The sequence below is a fragment of the Coenobita brevimanus genome, chromosome 13 (genome assembly GCF_032717465.1).
Source record: "Coenobita brevimanus isolate Jiangsu-jjx chromosome 13, ASM3271746v2, whole genome shotgun sequence".
Taxonomy (NCBI): domain Eukaryota; kingdom Metazoa; phylum Arthropoda; class Malacostraca; order Decapoda; family Coenobitidae; genus Coenobita; species Coenobita brevimanus.
In genome coordinates this window covers 40,180,752-40,206,930 of record NC_136966.1, presented here as the reverse complement: position 1 = coordinate 40,206,930, position 26,179 = coordinate 40,180,752, and the positions used below count along the sequence as shown (strand labels likewise).

At 42.3% G+C, this 26,179-nt stretch overlaps 1 protein-coding gene across 1 annotated transcript in view; it reads left to right on the top strand.

Annotated features, from left to right (window-relative positions):
* LOC145414186 (tRNA:m(4)X modification enzyme TRM13 homolog) overlaps positions 1–26,179 on the top strand; it is a 382,509-nt gene that overhangs the window by 15,312 nt on the left and 341,018 nt on the right. The gene's annotated exons all lie outside the window — the stretch shown is intronic.

Here is a 26,179-nt window from a genome sequence, read left to right as displayed (position 1 = left end):
TATTATTATTGTGAGTGCTCAAGAAATCTCCAAACATCTAGCAGCTGTGTGTAATTTGAGTATAAGTGTTATTGCATTTTTTCTTGTACTGTGTAGCATAAGGTTGATTCTTAGGCCTAGTGAGGTTTTTGATTGGTGTTGGGTTTTATGTCAGTCATTTTTGATAATAGTTTGTATCTGTAATAATATATCTGGCATTCACTGAGTATTATCTGGTATCTCATTTTATCAGGGCTGACTTAGATAAATTTACTCTTGCTAATTTCGTGTTAATAGAGGCTATTGCAGTTAACCATATATTTAACCTGTTTATTTGCCATTACATTATCCTTATGAGTCCTGAATGTTTTGTTGTTAGTTTGAGCATTAAACTTTAACTTGTAATTTTACCTAACTCTTTTGTTTTGAACCTGGAACTTTACGGGACAGTAGTGACTCTTAGTATTCTCACTTAAAGTGTACGTTATCTTTCTCTGTTCCGTAACATAAATTTGGCGACCTCTCATCAGGATATTCAGGATATTATCATAAGGATATTGCTTGATATTTTGTGACTGTTACTTATTCATGATGTCTACTATTACTACACTTGATGAAGCCAAAGATTTTTTGTCAAATGTGCAAACAGTGTGTGATGTGGAAAACAGAACAAAGAATGAACTTAAGCTTGTTGCTCAACAGTTGGGAATTGCTGTTCGCTCTCATCATTCCAAAGATCAAATTGTTGACATGATTAATGAAAGCTTGTTTAATGTAACTCCTCCAAATGAGCAAACGCAGATTGAATTAGCTAAGTTACAGCTAGCCCTGCAGGAGGCTCGTGTGAAGGAAGCTGAATTTCAAGCACAGGCTAAGGAGGCTGAATTTCAGGCAAAAGCTAAGGAGGCTGAGGCACAAGTTGAAATTGCTAGGATTCAGGCAGACCATGAGTATCGCATGAAACAAGGTGGAACTGGATCATCTAGCTCTGATGATTTTGATGTGGCTAAAAATGTTAAACTTGTCCCTCCTTTTAATGAATCTGATTTAACAAAGTATTTTCAGTTGTTTGAGAGGGTAGCTACAGGTTTTAATTGGCCTAAGGAGTATTGGCCAGTACTCCTTCAAACTGTTCTCACCGGTAAAGCTCAAGTAACTTATGCATCTTTGCCTCAGGATCAGTCTGATAATTATGATGTAGTTAAGAGCTTGATTCTTAAGGCCTATGAGCTTGTTCCTGAAGCTTATAGAGTAAAATTTAGGACAACTTACAAGCAAGATAAGCAATCCCATGTTGAGTATGCAAAAATAAAAGAAAATTTGTTAGAGCAGTGGTTAAATTCTAAGAATGTGGATTCTGATTTTGACAAATTTAAGCAGATGATTTTGCTGGAGAACTTCAAAAGGTGTATTAGTAAAGATGTAAGCCTATATCTTGATGAGAAAAGAATAGATAATTTGTCTGATGCTGCAGTTTTAGCTGATGAGTATGTTCTCACTCACAAGAGATATTCTAGAGAAAAAGGGAAAGCTGAGAGTAAGTACGTTGCCTCTACTCAGAGTACAGGTAACAGGAAAGAGAATAAGGATGATGTTTCTCAGGAAGTAAATACCAGCTTCACCTCTAGATTTCAGAAAAGTAAATGTGCTTATTGTAGTAAGCTTGGTCATACTACGGAGAGATGTTTCAGGAGACAGCGTGATGTGAACAAAAAGGAGTCTTTAAATATTCAGTCAATTGGTCTAGTGTCCACTCTTGAGAGTTCCCAGAATTCTTTAACTGAGTTAACTGAACCTGCTTTGAGGGGTAACTTAAATTCTCATGATGGAGCTCCTCTTTTGAGCAGTAACGTGGGTGACACTCTCAAGAGTTCATGTGCTAATTTCCTGTCTGATGGTTTTGTCAGTCCTCTGGACAGTAATGACAGGAAATCAGTTCAAATATATCGTGATACAGGTGCTTGCCAATCCCTTATGCTGACCAGTGTTCTAGGCTCTAATGTTAATTCATCTGATGAAACTGTAATCTTACAAGGTGTAGGGAATAATTACTTCTCTGTCCCTCTGTGCAGAGTGAATTTAGAGTCTGGTTTTGTTAATGGTTCTGTTATGGTTGGGTTGGTTGAGACACTCCCAATGTCAGGTGTAACTTTCTTACTTGGAAATGATATTGGTGGAAGTCAAGTGTGTCCAGCTCCTCAGTTGTCTAGTGAGCCAGTGGCTGCGGCCCAGGATTGTGATGTCCCTGATGTGTTCCCTGCATGTGCTGTCACTAGGGCTAAGTCTAAAGTTACTGGTGATTTAGAGGATAATGATGATGATGATGTTATCCTAGCTGACACTTTTCTTGCTAATTTGGACCACTCACCAGATGAGGCAGTACCCTGTAGTGTTGATAATTTGTCTCGTCAAGAGTTGGTTGAGTTGCAGGTTGCTGACCCTGAGTTGAAAGGTCTAGCTAACTCTGCTTACAGTGAAGAAGAGTCAGCCGGTGCTTCTACTTGTTATTATGTAAAGTCAGGAGTACTTATGAGGAAGTGGAGACCCCCAACAGCATCAGCCGACTGTGAATGGGAGGTTGTACATCAAGTTGTCATCCCTCGTGTTTGTAGGCAGGATATCATTCGAGTGGCTCATGATACCAGTTTGGCAGGACACCTTGGAGTGAGGAAGACTGTGGCACGCATTTTGAAACACTTCTACTGGCCAGGTATCTTCAGGGATGTTTCCTGGTATTGTAAGTCTTGTCACACCTGTCAAGTTGTGGGGAAGTGTAATCAGACCGAAAAGGTTGCACCTCTAGTTCCCATTCCTCCTTTTGAGGTGCCTTTCACCCGTGTGTTGGTGGATATTGTGGGCCCTCTTCCTAAGACTTCTTCAGGATTTTCTTATGTGTTGACCATGATTGATATGGCTACTCGTTATCCTGAAGCCATTCCACTTAGAAATATCTCAGCAAAGAACGTGGTTAAGGAAATGCTAGGGTTCTTCACAAAGTTTGGTTTGCCCAAGGAGGTACAGTCAGACCGGGGAAGTAATTTCATGTCAAACGTTTTCAAGCAGTCTCTGAAAGAGTTGGGCATCACCCAGATCACGTCTTCAGCTTACCATCCCCAGACCCAAGGAGCGTTGGAGAGATATCATCAAACACTCAAATCGATGCTCAAGAAATACTGTTTGGAACATCAGAAAGACTGGGATAAAGGTCTTCCATTCGTTGTGTTTGCTGCAAGAGAATCTCCAAATGAATCACTGGGCTTCTCACCTTTTGAACTACTGTTTGGCCATGAATTAAGAGGACCCCTTAAGTTACTCAAGGAATGCTGGCTGTCGGAGGAAGATGACGTCAACCTCCTGGAGTATGTGATGAAGTTCAAAGAACGGCTGTCCACTGCTTTACAGCTGGCGAGAGAGAATTTAGGAGCTGCTCAGGAGAAGATGAAGACTTGGTATGATGGGAAGTCCAGGTTACGCCACTTTCAGCCAGGAGATCAGGTTTTGATTCTGCTACCAGTTCATGGGCAACCTCTTCAAGCCAAGTTTAGTGGCCCTTATTTCGTGGAGAAGAAACTCAGTGATGTCAACTATGTCATCGCCACACCAGATCGTAGAAAGAGCAAGCAACTATGTCACATCAACATGCTAAAGTTATATCACAGGCGGGACGAAAATAATCCAGTCTGCACTGTAGCTGTTCCACCCGAGTCTGCAAGTGAAGCTCTCCCATGCAGTATGAACCTGAGTGATAGTTTGGGGAAGAATTCTGATATCATGAATGATCTCCAGACTAAGCTTTCTCATCTACCTCCCAAGGAAAGGCAGGAGTTTTCGGCATTACTGCAGGAGTACCCGCAAGTGTTCCGTGCCACTCCAGGAAGAACTACTGTGTTGATGCATGATGTCGAGGTTGGAGACGCACAGCCAATTAAACTGCCTCCTTACCGTGTGAACCCAGTGAAAGTTCCTCTCATCCAGAAGGAGCTTGGCTACCTGTTGGACCACAAGATGATTGAGCCCTGTCAGAGCGAGTGGAGTTCTCCTGTCACTCTAGTCCCTAAGCCAGGTGGGTCACAGAGGCTTTGCATCAACTACAGACGTGTTAATCAGATAACTAAAACAGACACTTACCCTCTCCCTCGTGTGGAAGATTGCATAGACAAGATCAGTAAGGCTAGGTACATAAGTAAGTTTGATTTGTTAAAGGGATACTGGCAAGTACCTATGACTGAACGTGCTAGGGAGATCTCATGTTTTGTAACACTAGGAAAGGCTTTTGCATGTTCTGTAATGCCGTATGGTATGAAGAATGCACCAGCCACATTTCAGAAGCTCATGAATGTTGTAACAGAGGGTTTGGCAGGGTGTGTTGTTTATATTGATGATGTATTAATCTTCAGTGACAACTGGAAAGATCACCTATGCCATGTCAGTAAGTTTCTTGACCGTTTAGTTCATGCTAATCTTGTGGCTAATTTATCAAAGTGTGAGTTTGGTCAAGCTAAAGTTCAGTACCTTGGGTATGTAATTGGTGATGGACATGTTGCACCACCAGGAGCTAAGGTTCAGGTTATAAGTGATCTTCCCAGACCTAAAAGTAGGAAAGAGCTACAAAGATTTTTGGGAATGGTAGGTTATTACAGGAGATTTGTTCTTAACTTTTCTATTCTTGTATCACCACTTACAGACCTACTGAAAAAGGGAGTTGAATTTGTCTGGACCGATAACTGTGAATCCTCTTTCAACAAACTTAAAGCTATTCTATTAAGTCAGCCAGTGCTCGCTACTCCAAATTTTGCTAAGCCTTTTAAGATGGCTGTTGATGCAAGTGATACAGGAGCTGGGGCTGTTTTGCTGCAAGAGGATGATCAGGGTATTGAACACCCTGTATCTTATTACAGTAAGAAGTTCACTCCACCTCAAAAGAACTACTCAACTATTGAGAAAGAGCTTTTGGCCTTGATTTTGGGTTTACAGCATTTTTCATTTTGTGTTCTGGTTTTGACCCCATAGTCATTTATACCGATCACAACCCACTGAAATTCCTTAGTAAGTTTAAAGATAAAAATCAGAGATTGACAAGATGGAGTCTACTTCTTCAGGAGTATTCATTAGACATACAACATGTCAAGGGGAAAGAAAATGTTATTGCAGATTGCTTATCTAGACTTTAGACAGATTGTTTTAGAGTAATAAGAAATTTCCTTTGTAAATTTCTTTTTCTTTGTGGGGAGGTGTTACATAGCCTGTGATTTCATCATCCTTTGTGTAATTTTAACGCAAAGTATGCTGCATGTTTGATCACGAGCGTGTTCTGCCTCAGTTCCCCCCTTCTACCGTTATAGTAAAGTCGTCATTTCTGGAGTTCAGACCAGGATTGTCAACTCTTTGTCCCCATGGCTTCATTTGCACGTCCTTCTTACAAGTTGTATCAAGCTCTGCTGGCCCCTATATAATGAGCTCAGTCTCTGCATCATTGCCACTTAGATCTGCTCCTCATTTTGTTCATATCTCTGTCCTCCCCTGTACAGATATTATTATTGTGAGTGCTCAAGAAATCTCCAAACATCTAGCAGCTGTGTGTAATTTGAGTATAAGTGTTATTGCATTTTTTCTTGTACTGTGTAGCATAAGGTTGATTCTTAGGCCTAGTGAGGTTTTTGATTGGTGTTGGGTTTTATGTCAGTCATTTTTGATAATAGTTTGTATCTGTAATAATTTATCTGGCATTCACTGAGTATTATCTGGTATCTCATTTTATCAGGGCTGACTTAGATAAATTTACTCTTGCTAATTTCGTGTTAATAGAGGCTATTGCAGTTAACCATATATTTAACCTGTTTATTTGCCATTACATTATCCTTATGAGTCCTGAATGTTTTGTTGTTAGTTTGAGCATTAAACTTTAACTTGTAATTTTACCTAACTCTTTTGTTTTGAACCTGGAACTTTACGGGACAGTAGTGACTCTTAGTATTCTCACTTAAAGTGTACGTTATCTTTCTCTGTTCCGTAACAATATATAATGTGTATATATATATACATATATATATATATATATATATATATATATATATTTATATATATATATATAATATATATATATACTGTATATATATATATATATATATATATATATATATATATATATATATATATATATATATATATATATATATATATATATATATATATATATATATATATATATATATATATATATATATATATATATATATATATATATATATATGTACATATATATATATATATATATATATATATATATATATATATATATATATATATATATATATATATATATATATATATATATATATATATATATATATATATATATATATATATATATATATATATATATATATATATATATATATATATATATATATATATATATATATATATATATATATATATATATATATTTCTGTCTATCTACTATATACTGCCAGACACCATAATCCCACAAAGGGTGGCCATTTGACACTGAATTAGTTGTTTTACAGGGAGGGGCACCAACCCTCCACCAACCCACTTGTTCACGCATAGGGAGCACATATGGTTTGGTTATATAGTTACCACCCAGTGCTGTAAATGGTTTCTTGGCTTATAGGAAACCATTTGGCTTGTCACTCAATGCAAAGCCACCTGTAAAGGAAAGAAAAGGAATAAGAAGTGACAGGAAAGATAGGAGAAACAGGAAGAGAGGAGGGCAGGCACTGAAAAACAATGATAAAAGCTAAGGAAGTAGGCAGCACTACATCAAGAGAGTGGATGATGGTCGCCACCACCTACCACAAATATATATATTTATGTGTATATATATATATATATCTGTCTGGAAAGAGGTGGAAGTGAAGTTAGCAGGGGAGTGAAAGATAAAAATGGTAGATTACTAGTGGACAAGGGAGAAAAAATGAGCAGATGGAGAGAACACTTTAAGGCATTGTTGAACATTGAGGATGGAAGTAATGTGAGTATAAGTGGCTGGGGAATGGCTGGGAGAAGGAGGGAGGTGAGAAGACAGGAAGAAATCAGTAGGATACAAGTTGTGGAAGCAATGAAGAAAGTTAAATCGGGGAAAGCCCTAGGAATTGGTGGAGTGTGTGGTGAAATGCTGAAGCATGGGGGAGAGATAGTAGTAGGATGGATGTGGAAGATGCGCAGATTGGCCTAGGAGGAAGGTAGAGTCCTGGAGGATTGGAAGTCAGGTATAATTATTCCCTTGTACAAAGGAAAAGGGGAAAAAGAAGTGTGTGGTAATCATAGGGACATTTGTCTTCTTAGTATAATAGGAAAAGTGTACGGTAGGATACCTATTGACAGAGTTAGAGAAAGAACAGAGAAATTAGTTGGAGAAGAACAGGGAGGCTTTAGGAAGGGAAAAGGTTGTGTAGATCAGATATTCATTCTTAGATCTTTAGTGGAAAAGTTTCTAGAGAAGGGAAAGAAGTTGTATGCGGCTTTCATTGATTTGGAGAAAGCATATGACTGGGTGGATAGACAAGGATTGTGGAAAGTGTTAAGAATATATGGAGTAGATGGGAAGTTGTTGAATGCTGTGAAGAGTATGTACGATGGTGCGAAGGCTGCAGTGCGTGTGGATGGTGAACTAAGTGAATTTTTCTCTTTGAAAGTTGGGTTGGAACAAGGATGTTTCATGTCTCCATGGTTGTTCAATCTGTACATGGATGGGGTAATAAAAGAGGTTCTAGGTAGGGTAGTGGATGTTGGAGTGGCCCTGGTGAGAGAGGATAGTGTTTGGAAACTCCCTGTTCTGTTGTTTGCAGATGATACTGTGTTGTTGAGTGAAGACGAAGGGGAGCTGCAAGGCTTGGTGGATGAGTTTGGGAGAGTGTGTAAGAAACGGAATCTAAAGGTGAATGTAGGGAAGAGTAAAGTGATGGTCTTTGAGAGAGGTGAAATCAGTGAATGTACAGTGAGGTTGGATGGTGAGGAATTGGAAAATGTGAGTACGTTTAAGTACTTGGGTAGTGTGATGAGTAAGGATGGAGGTTTGGAGGGTGAAGTGCTTGAAAGGGTACAGCAGGGAAGAAAGGTTGCTGGTTCTTTGAAAGCAGTGATAAGAAACAGGGAAGTGAGCATGGAAGTGAAAAAGTTACTACATGACAGTATTGTGATACCAACTCTAACATACGGAAGTGAAGCTTGGACGTTGTTGGAAGGAAACAAGTCAAGAGTGAGAGCAGTGGAAATGAGTTATTTAAGAGGAGCCTCTGGAGTCACATGGAGAGACAGGCTGACGAATGAGGATATAAAGGAGCGTTGTGGCGTGGATGTGGATGTGATAGGAAGCGTTATGAGGAACACACTGAGGTGGTTTGGCCATGTGGAGAGGATGGAGGGTGATAGACTGACGAAGAGAGTGTATGTGAGTTAGGTGGATGGGGGAAGAGGGAGGGGGAGGCCGAGGATGAGATGGAGGGATGGTGTGGAGAGGTATATGAGAGAGGGGGGTGTGAGTTGGGAGCAGGGCAGTGAAATGGCGGGGGACTGGGCGACTTGGAGGCGATTTGTTTGTGGCTACCCAAAATGGGATTGAGGCATCTGGCAATAGATGGATAGATAGATATAAATGTATATATATATATATATCTATCTGTCTATTGCCAGACGCCACAAACCCGTACAGGGTGGCCATTTGACTCTGAGTTATTTGTTTTACAGGGAGGATCACTAACCCTCCACCAACCCACTTGACACGTAGGGAGCACGTATGGTTTGGTTATATGGTTACCACCCAGCGTTGTATAATGGTTTCTTGGCTTACAGAAAACCATTTGGCTGCTCACTCAATGTGAAGCCACCTGTAACGGAAAGAAAAGCATTAAGTAGTGACAGGAAATGGGAGAAATAGGAAGAGAGGAGGGCAAGCACAGAAAAAGAATGATAAAGGCTAAGGAAGAAGTAGGCAGCACTACATCAAGTGAGTGGATGATGGTCGCCACCACCTACCACTATATATATATATATATATATATATATGTAAGTGTCTATCTATCTATCTATCTATTGCCAGATGCCTCAATCCTGTTTGGGGTGGCTACAAACAAATCGCCTCCACGTCGCCCTGTCCCCCGCCATTTCCCTGCCCTCCTCCCAACTCACACCCCTCCTGTCATATACCTCTCCACCCCATCCCTCCATCTCATCCTCAGCCTCCCCCTCCCTCTTCTCCCCTCCACCTCACTCACATACATTCTCTTCGTCAGTCTTTCACCCTCCATCCTCTCCACATGGCCAAACCACCTCAGTGTGTTCCTCATAATGCTTCCTATCAATCCACATCCACACCACAACGCTCCTTTATATCCTTATTCGTCAACCTGTCTCTCCATGTGATTCCAGAGGCTCCTCTTAAATAACTCATTTCCACTGCCCTCACTCTTGACTTGTGTCCTTCCAACAAGGTCCAAGCTTCATTTCCATACATTAGAGTTGGTATCCATGCTCACTTCCCTGTTTCTTATCACTGTTTTCAAAGAACCAGGAACCTTTCTTCCCTGCTGTACCCTTTCAAGCACTTCACCCTCCAAACCTCCATCCTTACTCATCACACTACCCAAGTACTTAAAGGTACTCACATTTTCCAATTCCTCACCATCCATCCTCGCTGTACATTCACTGACTTCACCTCTCTCAAAGACCATCACTTTACTCTTCCGTACATTCATCTTTAGATTCCGTTTCTTACACACTCTCCCAAACTCATCCACCAGGCCTTGCAGCTCCTCTTTGTCTTCACTCAACAACATAGTATCATCTGCAAACAACAGTACAGGGAGTTTCGAAACACTATCCTCTCTCACCAGGGCCACTCCAACATCCACTACCCTACGTTGTAGTTCTTTTATTACCCCATCCATGTGGCGATTGAACAACCATGGAGACATGACACATCCATGTTTCAACCCAATCTTCAAACAGAAAAATTCACTTAGTTCACCATCCACACGCACTGCAGCCTTAGCACCATCACAGATACTCTTCACAGCATTCAGCAACTTCCCATCTATTCCATATATTCTTCATACTTTCCACAATCCTTGTCTATCCACCCTGTCATATGCCTTCTCCAAATCCATGAAAGCCGCATACAACTTCTTTCCCTTGTCTAGAAACTTTTCCACTAAAGATCTAAGAATGAATATCTGATCTATATATATTTATGTATATACATACAGGCAGGCCTCAATGTATAAAAATAATTGGTTCTTAAAGGTCTCTTGTAAGTCATTTTTTTTGTAAGTCCATCTCTCATTCTTATACTCTCTCTCTCTCTCTCTCTGTCTCTTTCTCCAAACCAACCCTAATCCCAGAATTACTAAGGACACAAAGTTCATTCCCTCTCCCCTATCTCCTTTATACTCCATACCTACATCCATGCTTTCCTCTCTCTCTCTCTCTCTCTCTCTCTCTCTCTCTCTCTCTCCAAATCAACCCTAATCCCACAATTACTAAGGACACAAAGTTCTTTCTCTCAACCCCATCTCCTTCATACACCATACCTACTTCTTTGCTCTCCTCTCTCTCTCTCTCTCTCTCTCTCTCTCTCCCCAACCCAGATTAAAGCCCATTATTGTCTCTACTCATCCACTTATCCCCTACCCTTCCCTGAACTGCAGTTATTGCCTCACCTCCTTGTTAGTGTCTTCACCTGACCCCATCCTTTCCTGCTATGACTGACCTGCCACACACAGACACACACAAAATTTTTTCATATCTGTGGATTTTTTGTAAGTCGATCCTTCGTAACTAGAGGTCTGACTGTGTGTATATATATATATATATATATATATATATACAGTGGTCCCTTGCATTTAGCATGTTTCAAGTTAGTGATTTTCACGTTTAGTGATAGATTAGAAAAGGTACCAATCCCGAACATTTAGCGATTGTCTTACGCGTTTAGCGATTTGGGGCGTGACGTCACACCATGCCTGTGACATAGTCCCGTTATGCCTTGCCCGTCTGCCACCAGACCGCCAATGTTATCATTGTTGTGAGCATCTGGCGATCTTGGGTGCTTTTTATTTCTCTCATAGTGCTGAGCATTTGGCATCAAAACAAGCAGCAGTCACACTCCTTTCTGATGAGTAGATTTATACCCAGTAACCATACAGCACTGTATCTGTATAATGTGTTGCTAATACACTGTGTTTCATTTTCATCACTTAAAGTAGGAAATCTGGGTTCAAAAGGGTGACTTGGAGGATGAGCATAGACTAATTGATATTTTTCCCATATAAAGTACAGGTAGGTCCCTTTATACGACCACTCAATATACGAGAAACCGATGATATGACCTGGTAATTTAGGGACTATTTTCATTATATGATCTCGAAAATCCAATGATACAACATTCAGTCTGGGGCAAGGCGGGAGGATTCTAACTCAGTCATCCCAAAACGCAGTCACCGCTGTTTTCTCTCAACCTCGGATTGAAATAGTGGGACTGCTCAGCTTCAGCACTGCCAGACATGCGATAATTGTTGCAAAATGCGATATTCTGGCTCACTTTGCGATATGCAATAGTATGCATGCGATAATGTGATAACCTTCATAATTTCATAATCTGAAAAATCTATCTATCTATCTATTGCCAGACGCCTCAATCCCGTTTGGGGTGGCCACAAACAAATCGCCTCCAAGTCGCCCTGTCCCCCGCCATTTCACTGCCCTGCTCCCAACTCACACCCCCCTCTCTCATATACCTCTCCACCCCATCCCTCCATCTCATCCTCGGCCTCCCCCTCCCTCTTCTCCCCTCCACCTCACTCACATACACTCTCTTCGTCAGTCTTTCACCCTCCATCCTCTCCACATGGCCAAACCACCTCAGTGTGTTCCTCATAACGCTTCCTATCACATCCACATCCACACCGCAACGCTTCTTTATATCCTCATTCGTCAGCCTGTCTCTCCATGTGACTCCACAGGCTCCTCTTAAATAACTCATTTCCACGGCTCTCACTCTTGACTTGTGTCCTTCCAACAATGTCCAAGCTTCACTTCCGTACGTTAGAGTTGGTATCACAATACTGTCATGTAGTAACTTTTTCACTTCCATGCTCACTTCCCTGTTTCTTATCACTGCTTTCAAGGAACCAGCAACCTTTCTTCCCTGCTGTACCCTTTCAAGCACTTCACCCTCCAAACCTCCATCCTTACTCATCACACTACCCAAATACTTAAACGTACTAACATTTTCCAATTCCTCACCATCCAACCTCGCTGTACATTCACTAACTTCACCTCTCTCAAAGACCATCACTTTACTCTTCCCTACATTCACCTTTAGGTTCCGTTTCTTACACACTCTGAAAAATAAATTGGGGATTGTAAAATTAACAAGTCTACTGTAAGACTAGTACAACAGTAGGATTTATTAACTCTTACTATAACCAGTATTATACGGTAATCTGATAGGTACTTAACAGTTAAACAAATTCTGTTCTGTTCTATTCTGTTGCCAGATACCTTATTCAATAATGTTAATCACTCCACATGTAAATATATTCATTCCACAGTAATTACCGATTTCTGTGAAGAAATGCCATTGTTTGTGAGTGCAATATTTTTGATAAAAAAGCGATAATTTTAATGTACCCGGTACGATAATATGGGTTTGGGAATCTGGCAGTGCTGCTCAGCTGGCGACCGCTAGCTTCCCACCTCCAACACAGCATTACCACATATACAGTAGGTGCGTGTTGTGCATGTTTTATATGTTTAATTAATGTGCAGTCATGTTATTTGCATACTATTTGCTCTTCTAGGTTGCTTTCTCTATAGTTCAGCAATGTAGATATTTTGTTGTGTTTGGTATCATATGTTTTAGCTTGAAAACTTGCCTTTGATGGGGTCCTTGAACCCAGCCAACATTTTACCGTTAGTTACGTGTTTCGGTATACGAGAATTCATTATACAATTATGCCAAGTGGAAACTAACTGCTCTTATCTTTGGGACCTCTCTGTACACTTCGCATTTAGCCATTTCACATTTAGCGATGGTTTCGCCAGACTAATAAATCGCTAAATGCGAGGGACCACTGTATATATATATATATATATATATATATATATATATATATACAGGTAAGCCCTTAATTCACGCGAGGGTTAGGTTCCCAGACCCTTCGCGTATGTGGTAAATTTGCGTATATGTTCTGCCCTTGTGTGCACATAATTACGCATGTCTATACGTATATTACATCTGAATAATACTGTTTATGCACTACATACACCTTATAAACTAGCATTAAGTATTAAAAACAACAAAAATGTAACACATTTAAAACAGAAACCTGACAAGCACAGGCATAGGTGGAGACACTTTAGCAGTCTGGTGCACTAGCCCTCACTGCCTTCCCTATGCTACATTCTGCCTTCTTTATTGTATGAACAGTTGACTCATTCACCCCAAACATGCGGTTACAAGACAATTCACAGGCGTAGGTGGAGACACTTTAGCACAGTCTGGTGCACTAGCCCTCACTGTCTCCCGTATGCTATGTTCTCCTTCTTTATTGTATGAACAGTTGACTCACCCCAAACATACGGTTCTGAGACAATTCACCATCAAGTCAATTCACCGTCAAAACATGGACAATTCCATGTCATTCTATTAATATACTTATTATTGATTAATTAATACTTTAATAACTTCTTTTCAGGGGGATTTTATAACTCATATAAATAAAAAACTAGTGTACTGTACTTGCTAAATAAACTGGTATGTAAATAAATGACGGGGAATCGTCCTGACGGAGAATTGTCGCCGACATTCCTTCCTGAAGTTTGTCCAACACTTTAACTTTCTCTGTCAGCAACATCACTTTACAAGTCAGTTTTGGTGTGTTACCACATGTATCACTAGCACTACACTTATGCCCCATGTTGACAGACAAGGCAAGCAATTACTGGAAGGCAGAAAAATAAGCCACAAATAACGATTTGCAAGTCATGCATGGTTCGACCGTCGGATTCAAACTGACTGTGTGGTGCGTGGTAGACTGATCTCCCAGGCTCCCACACACACATACATATATGTGTGCACACGGGCAGCAGGTAGGCATTTTTTATATTTTATTTATTTCTCTTGTATATTGAAATTACTTATTTGAATACTATAATTTTGTTTTAATTATTGTACGAAAATTTCGTGGATAACCGAAATCGCGTGAAAAAAGTTTGCGTGAATTAAGGGATAACCTGTATATAGAGTATATATATATATATATATATATATATATATATATATATATATATATACTGTATGTATACAGTAGGTTCGTACAGTGCGCGTCATCACAGTGCGTGATTCGCATTGTGCGCGAGTGACCAAAAATCATAACCAAAAACCCTTGAATGCGTGAGTTTACCGCACAGAACGCGAGGCAGAGGCAAGGAGTGGCTCAAAAATGCCATTTTCTATTAGTGCACGACCACCCCTCACACAGGGCGTCCTGTTGAGGATGAAGAGGATGAAATGTCAGAAGTGTCAGCATTGAACTTTGAAGGGTTTATGGCCGAAGTGAGTGACTTTGATGCTCTTGGGGAAGGTGCTCAAGAGGAGTCTGTGGAGGGAAGTGTTGGTGCTGTGGGGTGTGCGGCGCTGTAAATGTTGCCGCACCACAGAACCCCTGTTATTTAAGGTCATCAGGCCTGTTGTCTACTGTTGTTAAGGTGACTACCCATATTTTTGTTATTGTAGCTATAGTTTTAGTACAATGTCTGAAAAATATGATCTTTATTATGTCTCTAAGGGCCAAAAAATGTCCAGGTATGAGGGGGTACCGCCCATATGTATTTATTCCCATAAGATTATGTATTCCCAGTACGCGAATTCCCAGTGTGCTAGGTCGTGGACCGCCCAATCTCTCGCGCACTGTGCGAGCCTACTGTATATATATATATATATATATATATATATATATATATGTCTTTCTATCTATCTATTGCCAGACGCCTCAATCCTGTACGGGGTAGCCACAAACAAATTGCCTCCATGTCGCCTTGTCCCCCACCATTTCACTGCCCTGCTCCCAGCTCATCCCCCTCTCTCATATACCTCTCCACTTCATCCCTCCATCTCATCCTTGGCCTCCCACTCCTGCTCCCCCCCTCACCTCATTCACACTCTCCTCGTCAGTCTCTTACCCTCCATCCTCTCCACATGGCCAAACCACCTCAGTGTGTTCCTCATAACGCTTCCTATCACATCCACATCCACACCACAACGCTCCTTTATGTCCTCATTTGTCAGCCTATCTCTCCATATGACTCCACAGGCACCTCTTTAACTCATTTCCACTTCTCTCACTCTTGACTTGTGTCCTTCCAATAACGTCCAAGCTTCACTTCCATACGATGAGTTGATATTGCAATACTGTCATGCAGTAACTTTTTCACTTCCATGGACACTTCCCTGTTTCTTATCATTGCTTTCAAGGAACCAGAAACCCTTCTTCCTTGTTGTACCCTTTCAAGCACTTCACCCTCCAAATTTCCATCCTTACTCGTCACCCTCCCCAAGTACTTAAACGTACTCACATTTTCCATTTCCTCACCATCCAACTTCACTGACTTCGCCTCTCTCAAAGACCATCACTTTACTCATCCCTACATTCACTTTTAGATTCCGTTTCTTACACACCCTCCCAAACTCATCCACCAAGCCATGCAGCTCCCCTTCGTCTTCACTTAACTGCACAGTATCATCTGCAAACAACAGTACAGGGAGTTTCCAAACACTACCCTTTCTCACAAGGGCCACTCCAACATCCACTGCCCTACCTTGGATCTCCTGTATTATCCCATCCATGTACAGATTGAACAACCATGGAGACATGACACATCCCTGTTTCAACCCAACCTTCAGAGAGAAAAATTCACTCAGTTCACCATCCACACTCACTGCAGCCTTAGCACCATCATACATACTCTTCATAGCATTCAGCAACTTCCCATCTACTCCATATATTCTTAATACTTTCCACAATCCTTTTCTATCCACCCTGTCATATGCCTTCTTCAAGTCCATGAAGGCCACATGCAACTTCTTTCCCATCTCTATAAACTTTTTCACTAAAGATCTAGGAATGAATATCTGATCTTCACAACCTGTTCCCCTCCTAAAGCCTCCCTGTTCATCTCCAACTAATTCCTCTGTTTTTTCTCTTAAGTCTGTCAGTATGTATCCTACCATACGGTACACTTTTCCTATTACACTAAGAAGACAAATGCCCCTATGATTACCACACACTTCTTTTTCTCCATTTCCTTTGTGCAAGGGAATCATTATACTTGACTTCCAATCCTTTGGGACTCTACCTTCCTCGCAGACCAATCTGCACATCTTCCACATCCATCCTACTACTATCTCTCCCCTATGCTTCAGCATTTTACCCCCCACTCCATCAATTCCTGGGGCTTTCCCCAATTTGACTGTCTTCATTGCTTCCACAACTTCTGTCCTACTGATTTCTTCCATTCTTCTCACCTCCCTCCTTCTCCCAGCCATTCCCCAGTCACTTATATTCGCATTACTTCCATTCTCAAAGTTCAACAGTTCCTTAAAGTGTTCTCTCCATCTTCTCACTTCTTCTCCCTTCTCCACTAGTAATCTACCATTTTATCTTTCACTTCCCTCCTAACGTCACTCCCACCTGTCTTACTCTCTTCACCTCTTTCCAGAACATTTTCTTACAGTCCCTCCACTTAACACTCAAATTCCTTCCAAATTCCTTCATCCACTCTGTTCTTACTCTCTCTGTATATATACACCGTATAGATATATATATATATATATGTTTATATACCTAGGCTGCTTCCCCCAAGGAAAGGGAGGTAGCTGAGACAGGACAACACACTCCCTATTTACTCATCCATTCAAACACATTCATTCGCATCTTAGCCTGAAAGGGGAGAAGAGACAGATCGTCACCACATCACACCACACAAGGGTGAACTGCGCAGTGCAATCAGTGACATCCGCAGCAGGGCCCAGCAGCAGAACTGGTTTACCCCTGCCACATCATAATAAACCCATCCCCTTACCCGCACCTGACCTGCCTAGCTGATCAGACCAAGTGCGGGAGTATATCCTCTCAGGGCTGCGTCATCATTTATTCATTCACAGTTTCTCTCCATTTATTTCTGTCACGCACAGCCACTCTTCCTTGCTCAACAGACATCCCTCTCGCATCCAGCGCTCTCTTCACACTGTCCATCCATCCTATTTGTGGTCTCCCTCTCAGCCTTACACCTCTCACATCAGATCTAGTTATCTTTTTCACCAATCGCTCATTATCCATTCTCTCCATTTGCCCAAACCATCGCAACACCCTCTGCTCAACTCGATCAGCCATCTCTCGAACAACTCCAGTTCTCCTTCGCCCTTCATCATTTCGCACTCGATCCATACGCGTCACTTCACACATACTCCTCAGACACCTCATCTCCATTACATTCAAACTTTTCCCCTCTGCTACACCCATATTCCATGTTTCAGCCCCATGTAACGTAGTCAGTACCACAACACCCTCATACAGCCTTCTGTTTACATCCATTCTAAGCGAACGACATCTAAACTTTATTCATTCCTCCCAGCACCTTACCTACTTCATTCATTCTAAACTTCACTTCTGCATCTATTCTTCCATCCACAGCGACATCTATCTATCTATCTATTGCCAGACGCCTCAATCCCGTTTGGGGTGGCCACAAACAAATTGCCTCCAAGTCGCCCTGTCCCCCGCCATTTCACTACCCTGCTCCCAACTCACACCCCCCTCTCTCATATACCTCTCCACCCCATCCCTCCATCTCATCCTCGGCCTCCCCCTCCCTCTTCACCCCTCCACCTCACTCACATACATTCTCTTCGTCAGTCTTTCACCCTCCATCCTCTCCACATGGCCAGACCACCTCAGTGTGTTCCTTATAACGCTCCCTATCACATCCACATCAACACCACAACGTTCCTTTATATCCTTATTCGTCAGCCTATCTCTCCATGTGACTCCACAGGCTCCTGTTAAATAACTCATTTCCACTGCTCTCACTCTTGACTTGTGTCCTTCCACAACGTCCAAGCTTCACTTCCGTACGTTAGAGTTGGTATCACAATACTGTCATGTAGTAACTTTTTCACTTCCATGCTCACTTCCCTGTTTCTTATCACTGCTTTCAAAGAACCAGCAACCTTTCTTCCCTGCTGTACCCTTTCAAACACTTCACCCTCCAAACCTCCATCCTTACTCATCACACTACCCAAGTACTTAAACGTACTCACATTTTCCAATTCCTCACCATCCAACCTTGCTGTACATTCACTGACTTCACCTCTCTCAAAGACCATGACTTTACTCTTCCCTACATTCACCTTCAGGTTCCGTTTCTTACACACTCTCCCAAACTCATCCACCAAGCCTTGCAGCTCCCCTTCGTCTTCACTCAACAACACAGCGACATGTGACCCTAAATATTTAAAACACTCTTCCTCCTCAAGCAACTCGCCATTCAAAACTATATTCATCCCCCTCCCATCTACCAGCTATCTATCTATCTAACTATTGCCAGACGCCTTAATCCCATACAGGGTGGCCACACACAAATTGCTCCATGTCGCCCTGTCCCCTGCCATTTCACTGCCCTGCTCCCAACTCACATCCCCCTCTCTCAGATACCTCTCCACTCCATCTCACATATGCAGTAATCTCTCAATTATCTGGACATAATAGAGCCAAAGGCATGTCCAGATAGTGGCAACATCTACTGTAGATAATGAACACTATTCCCCTACAACACCCAGACCCTACCTATTCGCACCTCCAACCTGTACCTAATTTATTTGTATAGTACCAGTGCTTAATTTGGCAGTGTTTTCCGGTCATTCAGGCATATTTAGACATCAAAACACACATAGAAATATCCAAAACAATGCTAAACACCAAGAAAACCATGCAGAAAAAACACTGAAAACCAAAAAACACTCTACCTAAATGCTATTGTATGTACAGTACCCTCCTCATTTTGGCAGTGTTTTCCAGTCATTGTACCATATTTTGACATCAGGACATACATAGAATTATCCAAAATAATTTTCAACTCCAAGAAAACCAGACAAGAAAAAAAAAACACTGAAAACCAAAAAGCACCCTACTACCGTATGTACAGTAACCCTCCTTATTTTGGTGGTGTTTTCTAGTCATTCTGCTATATTTTGGCATCAAAACATACATAGGAATATCATGGATATTTTTCAACACCAAGAAAACCATGCAGAAAAAACACTGAAAACCAAAAAAACGCCCTACCTAAACATTACTGTATGTACAGTACCTCTTCTATTTTTGGCACTGTTTTGGGGTCATTCTGCCATATTGTGACCTCAAAACACACACAGGAATATCCTAAATTAATTTTAGCACCAAGGAAACCACAAAAGAAACTTAAAGCTACCTGCCGAAAAACATTCGGTAGGGGTACTTACCACCCAGTGCATCACCGCCAGGTTTCATAACTTGCCACCTCCAGCAGGTTGTCCCATGTAGTCTGTGGGCAAACACTAGTGCCTGACAGAGATCAAACAACTCATCCTCATAATCCTCAACCTGCTGGAGCTGGATGATGACCAATGATGTGCAGTGTGGTAATGGTGGCCTACTCACCTCAGGAGACTCCGAAGACATCTGAAAACTTACTTCTAATAGAGACGCAGCGGCTGTCGACGTGGTCGGTTGCAGGTCCGAAGGTGAAGGCGAGAAATGAGCTGGTGTTGGTGGTGAGAATGAGCTGGCACTCATGGGGGTCGCAGGCTCGAAGAACAAGTCTTTCCTGGCCTGACTGTAGGACAGACGATTCTGCCAGAGGATTATAACGTCCTGGATTGCCCACAGGTCCATCACCAGGCTGAACAGCACCAACTCCCTGTCACAGTGCGAGTGCTTGGCATACTCCAGCATCCCCTCCAGGTAGCCACGAAGGACACTGAGACGAGGGAGTGAAGTAGTTGCGGAGGGCTGCGAGTCAGGTCCTCATCCTCGACCTCGTCTGTCCTGCTATCATCTTCCATGCCTGTAGAGGCAGCAGCGGCAATCTCCTCATCAAACTTGGTCTGGTAACCAGGATCACTGCCGTCATCGTCCAACCAATCCTGCATGTCATCTGCGCCCACCTGATCTCCTGCCTGTCTAAGGCAACTATGGAAATCTTTTATGTAAAACCCCTCGAAGTTGTGCTTGGCTTCTATTCCCTGCAGGAGACAAGACCAACCATTTTTTAGGGTTTTGACGAAGATTTCCTTCAATGCGTTCACCCAGTTGAACACGGCAGACTTCAGGTCATAACGTCGAAGATTCTGCAAGGTCTGCTCCCCACGTGAGTCCTCCACTGCATCCTTGTCCTCCAGCACCATCATCACCCTGTTCAGGAACCTCTGGCAGTACAGTCTCTTGGCAGCCACGATAACACCATGGTCCATTGGTTGAATCAGAGCAGTTGTATTAGGTGGCAGAAACATGCACCTATTCTGCCTGTCAAAAGCAACCAGATCCTTCTCAGATGGATGTGCAGGAGCATTGTTGAGGAGCAGGAGTGCCTTTACCTGGTCACGAGCGATTCCAAGGATCTCCGTTTGATAACAGGTAACATCCTTGACGAAATGTCTGTGGAACCAATCTCTAAAGATCTTAGCGGTAAACCAGGCCATCACAGAATGGTATCACACAACAGGCAGGCTATCCATCAGCCCATGGAGACAATGTGGTTGTTTTGCACGCCCAACAGCAATGGGTTTGAGGTGGTGTGTCCCGTTACCATTGGCGCATCACAAAACAGAGACATGTAGGTTGGACAACTTCCGACCAGGTACAGACATTTCCCTTTCCTCAGCCAGGGTGTTGGTGGGCAAGGAGCGGTAGAACAGACTAGTTTCTACGTCAGCGTTATGGACTTGACCAGGGGCAAGGCCCTCATCCTTGATCATGTGCTGCGATTTCTGGTGAAACTGGTCTACTTGTTCTGCTGACTCATCCAAGGCTTCACCATGTGCCTTAAGCCCAGTAAGTCCATGGCATAGCTTGAAGCGAAAGAGCCATCCCCCGGACGCCTGGAAGTCTTGCACATTGTGCAGGCGTGCGAACTTCTCAGCTGCAGCCTTCACCTTGGTCCCACACACTAGCACACCAGCACCACTTTGCTGACGAAAACACATCAGAGTCGACTAGTCGATAATGGCGTGCTGGGCCTGGGCCATTACCTTCCTGTCGCCGCGATGTGTGCTTTCACCAAAGTCCTGTCCGTTTTGCATAAGCTTATTGCGTGACTTCTCGATAACAAACAGTGTTGAATGGACTGGATCATATTCACGAAGAATGCGTCCTGTGGTCCAGCCTGCGTCAACCTTGCCCAATATCTGACACTTCTTCTCCAGACTCAGAACCTTCCTCTTCTGCTTCTCAGATTGTGGTGGGGCCATCACCGCACACACAAGAATACAGCAGAGCAGGGCCACAACCTGAAGAAAAGGAGCCATCACAAAAGCAACCGCAGTCACACCCGTCGTTGCGAGGAGAACCACTCACGAGGGGCAGAAAGGCGGGAACTGAGGAACGTGCTTCTGTTCGCCGGCAAGCAGTACAGTACAGCAATGCCATATCGCACCCAGCGGTTGCTTTCGAGCACAGAGGGAACCACATGCAGCAAACTGACATCTGTCTATAAGGTTCATTTTCGTTTGCCCAGGCAAGGGTTAGTACGTGACACCAATTGTGGTTGACCAGTAGATCACCGCCTCAGGCAGTGTATGACTGTGCGACCTGCCAGGCAACTCTGACCATTTGGTAGGGAAGCGCACAGGCACACGCAATGGGGGATTTCCGCATTAATCTCGGAGGCCGGGGAACTCCCGCCATTCAGTGTAGGGCTGGGCGGACGATTTTACCATACATTTACTCGTGGGTTGTTGTCTGTGTTGCACGCGCGGTTGCCACCGGTACCCCTCAGCCGTGAACAACGCTTGCCTTCTCCATTCAAATATAACCATAGAATTTTCTTGAAGATATGCTCAGTGTCTTTCCTAGGCAAAATTACATAGGATATCTTTACTTAACCTTACCATATCTAACCTTTCCTAATAGGGCTCCTTGTCTAAGGTGGCTGATTGTGATATTGAAATGAATACCCATACCGAATGGAAGTCTATTGTACAGTACAGTACAGTATTGTACTGTGCATACACATGTACAATACAGTAATACCTTGATATACGATACTCCTAGATACAGTACCCTGGGTTAACGATGGGGGTAGAAATTGCACCATACCCCGCCTAATGATGGCCAAACCCCAGTTTAACGATGGGTTTTGATTTGTTCTTACCGACTGTGATGATATTTTAGACTAAAATTGTGTGTTTAGGTTGATTTATAAACTGTTTTTAGACTTTGATTAATGTGTTTTAGCCATAAGTAAGGTGAACATTGTTAGTTTGGGGTACAGTTTGCTAAGCTTGATTTTTTCCAGACTTGTATTTGACGATGTTCAGATATGATTTGTTGGTTTTAGTAAGTTATTTACAGGTGTTAGGCTTTGGTTAGCTTCCTTTACAGCTGTTAAATGGCCTTTAAACCTGTTTCGGGGCTCATCTGGGTAGGTTTTGGACTTGGTTTGGGGGGAAACCCAAGGCTGGTAAACGGTCCACATTGAAATACATGTTAAAAGTACCCCGATGTACAATATCCTGCCTAACGATGGGGTTTTACCTAACCAATTAGATCGTTAAACCGGGGTATGCCTGTACTGTACTGTGTACAATACAGTACTGTAGTACTATCATATGCATTAGTACAGAAATTACTTTACTGATATTGTACTTAGTGTGGGAAGGTCTCTCTCTCTCTCTCTCTCTCTTTGTGTGTGGTGGGAGTGCCTCCCGGTGGCTGCGCAATTTTCGACCTTCAGTAGAGAGGCTGACAGGCACTCACCTAACATGTACTCGTGGCTTGTAGTCTCTGTTTGATGGTGATGGTGGTTGCTGAAGACTTAGCCCTGTGGCTGCATGACTTTCGACGTTTGGTGGAGAGGCGGACAGGCGCAGTCATTGAACATGTACTCATGGCTTGTGTCTGTGTTACACGGGCGTTGGCGGTGAAGAAAGAGCTAGCCCCGGTGGCCGCATGATACTAGACATTGGGTGGGGATGCATGCAGATGTTTTGACACCACTTGTGTGTTACAGTTATATTGCTCGGGTGCTGGAGGTTCATTGGGAATAATGGGATGAGTGCGCAACTTTGACCATTCAGTACAGGGGCGGACGGATGTTTTAGCTCTGGTTGTGGGTTACGAACTACAGTACTTCCCACTCACTGATCGAACCCAGCGGCCACGATACGAATGTTTGAACATTTCGGCTGGCTGGCTGAAATTCTCGGGGACTTTCATGTCCGGATAATAGTAAGTAAATTTGGATAGTGGTATAACCCTCCCTGTACCTACTAATTTATTACAGAACCCACCCCCAAACCCGACATTTTTTTTTTTTTTTTTTTCAAACCTCCGCTTTTTATGAGAAACTTTGAAAAGTCATAGAGAAATCGCTCACCTGAGGTTTCAAATCCCACTACAGGTAACAATACCCTTACGTGGCTTTGTTTTCAGTGGGGTCTGGCTCCAGAGAAAATATGTTCTATGGGATGGGTAAATATTCCAAACCGCTCATAATTGGTATTTATTTTTTTATTTGGTACAAATTTATATGTAGTAAAAGAGTATATTGGTTTTCACACAGTAATTTAGGTGATATAAGCGACGTTTCACTCACCAAACACATCAACATACTGCACCTTTTTTGGCGATATTACCTGATATAATTTCGTACTGTTTCTTCCTGTAACACTACGTAAACTTTGTCCTCCACATTGTCATCGATTGGGGAATCACTCTGGCCTTGAATTTCGTACCGTGGTGCAACATGTCTTTATTGGCCAGGTCACTGGTAACAGGTGAGTTGCCGAGACAATGGCGTGTTGGGGGGGGGGGGAGGAGGTCACGCAGGGTAAGGCATTTCCCCGCCTGGCATTGGGTAGAGGAAGGTGTCCCGTGTATATGTACCAAAAATCACGCACAAAATTTGAAAATGTGCAAATGACAGACCTTGCAATAGCAAAACGTTCATCGTACATTGTGGGGACTGAGCATGAAAAAAATTGCAACATGCATCGTACGTTGTGGGTACGGGGCGGGTCCAGATAATGAACATGTCCGGATAAATGATGGACCACTGTATCTGCAAAACAGCTGAGTGGCAAATGGGGGGCGGAGTGACGGCAGTTTAGTAAGGAATAAATTGGTGGGTCGTGGTCATTTACATAACTGTGAGCAAGGGAGTTGTGATAATTACACTGTACAACAGTACTTTCCAAATCATCAGTTCACTGATAAATGCTCAAGGTGTATTTCTTTAGTTTCATTTTCCATGTTTTTCTGAGTAACATTTAATAGAATGGACTTGCCAAGATACTGTAGGATATTTCAAAGTCATCAGTAATTTGAGTCAGCTTGTTAGGTAGAAAACCGTACGGTACCATACGTTTTCTGCTGATGGAGAGCATGCCTTTTCAGTGGATTTATTCATCTTACTTTTCATGACCATCAATCCTGGAAATTTTCCCATGAGTAAAAGATGAAAATTAAACATAAAATACTATACAGTATTGATACAGTACAGTAATACAGTTCATAGTGTATTAATTACCCACCTACTGTTGGCATCAGTGGAGGGTAGAGTTGTACACCATGCAGTACAGTTCGGTGCACGTAATACTGTGTGGTTTAGTGGCAGTAATTACAGTATGTGTACAACAATTTCAGAATCACAATAGAGCACTGGGACACGAAGCACTGAGAGGCCACAAGCTTTGCAGCAACAGCAAGCAAGGCATGGAAGGCCACAGAGTAAATCTTAGCTCCTGGGTTTTTGCCATCGCATGGTCACAGGAGCAGAGCGCATAGATACATCTTCATTAATTGAGATTCACAAGAGACTGAGAGAGTGATGGTAGGCTGAGCGCACTGGGGGCCGCTTCTGCCACAAATTTTGATTGGCCGGCATGTTACAGGATTTTCCTGGGCACCAGTTGGGTACCGCGTATGAGCTGGTTGACATGCCTCTCATCCCAGTATTGCATAGAATTGTTGGTTACTTACTGTTTTGGTATCGGACATTGCATAATGTTTGTAGGACATTGCTTTAATAGAGCCAAGGCAACAGTGTCTGATACTGTGTTGGACCGGATATTGCGATGATGGATAATTGAGAGTTTACTCATACAGTATATACAGGGTTGGAGAAAATCACAGATTTTTTTTTTTTTTAATAGATTTTTTAAAATTTAAATATATATTTTTTTATTTAAATGTTTTTTTTTTTTTTTTTTTCCAACCCTGTTTGTGCCTTTGGGAATTCTGTCAAAAGGGTACCATACTGGGTCATTTTCCCACCCCACTTGCTGCACTGCATCTGTTAGGGATGATTATATATCACTGTTTAAATAAAAAGACTTGCAAAACTGAAAATAATAATGTGAATGGGAAATGGGAGTAAGGCAGTGCACCACAGGCTAGCACTTCTTGATATGGGGGAGGTTACTCTTACTGACAGATACTGAAGAGAGTTGCCAACTTGTCTTTTATATTTTGTCAAATCTTATTTTGTCAAATTAGGATCACAGTCATTAGATTGAATCATGTTACTGTGTATTCCAAGAAGAGTTTAGTTCATATGTTAACACTGAGTATAATCACATTTATTGTTATTATCAAAGAGCCTTCTTTCCTTTGTTTCTTAATATTTGCCTTGTAACAAAAGGCAATCACTGGTGCCTGGCTTGATCAAGATCAGTACAGGAAGGTACATGCCAAGCAGACTTGATGCATCTGTACCATACACATCCATCACATTCTCTGTCATCTTCATTTTTACTATTTTTATATAAAGAAAAAAATCCATTTTGATTTAAATCATGATTTTCGCACTATGATTTAAATTGATTTAACCCCTTAACCGCGGGGCGTCACTTTCGTGACGCTTGGGAGCAAGGGATCATACCGCGGGGCGTCGCTTTTGTGATTCTGTGTTATTTTGAATTCAC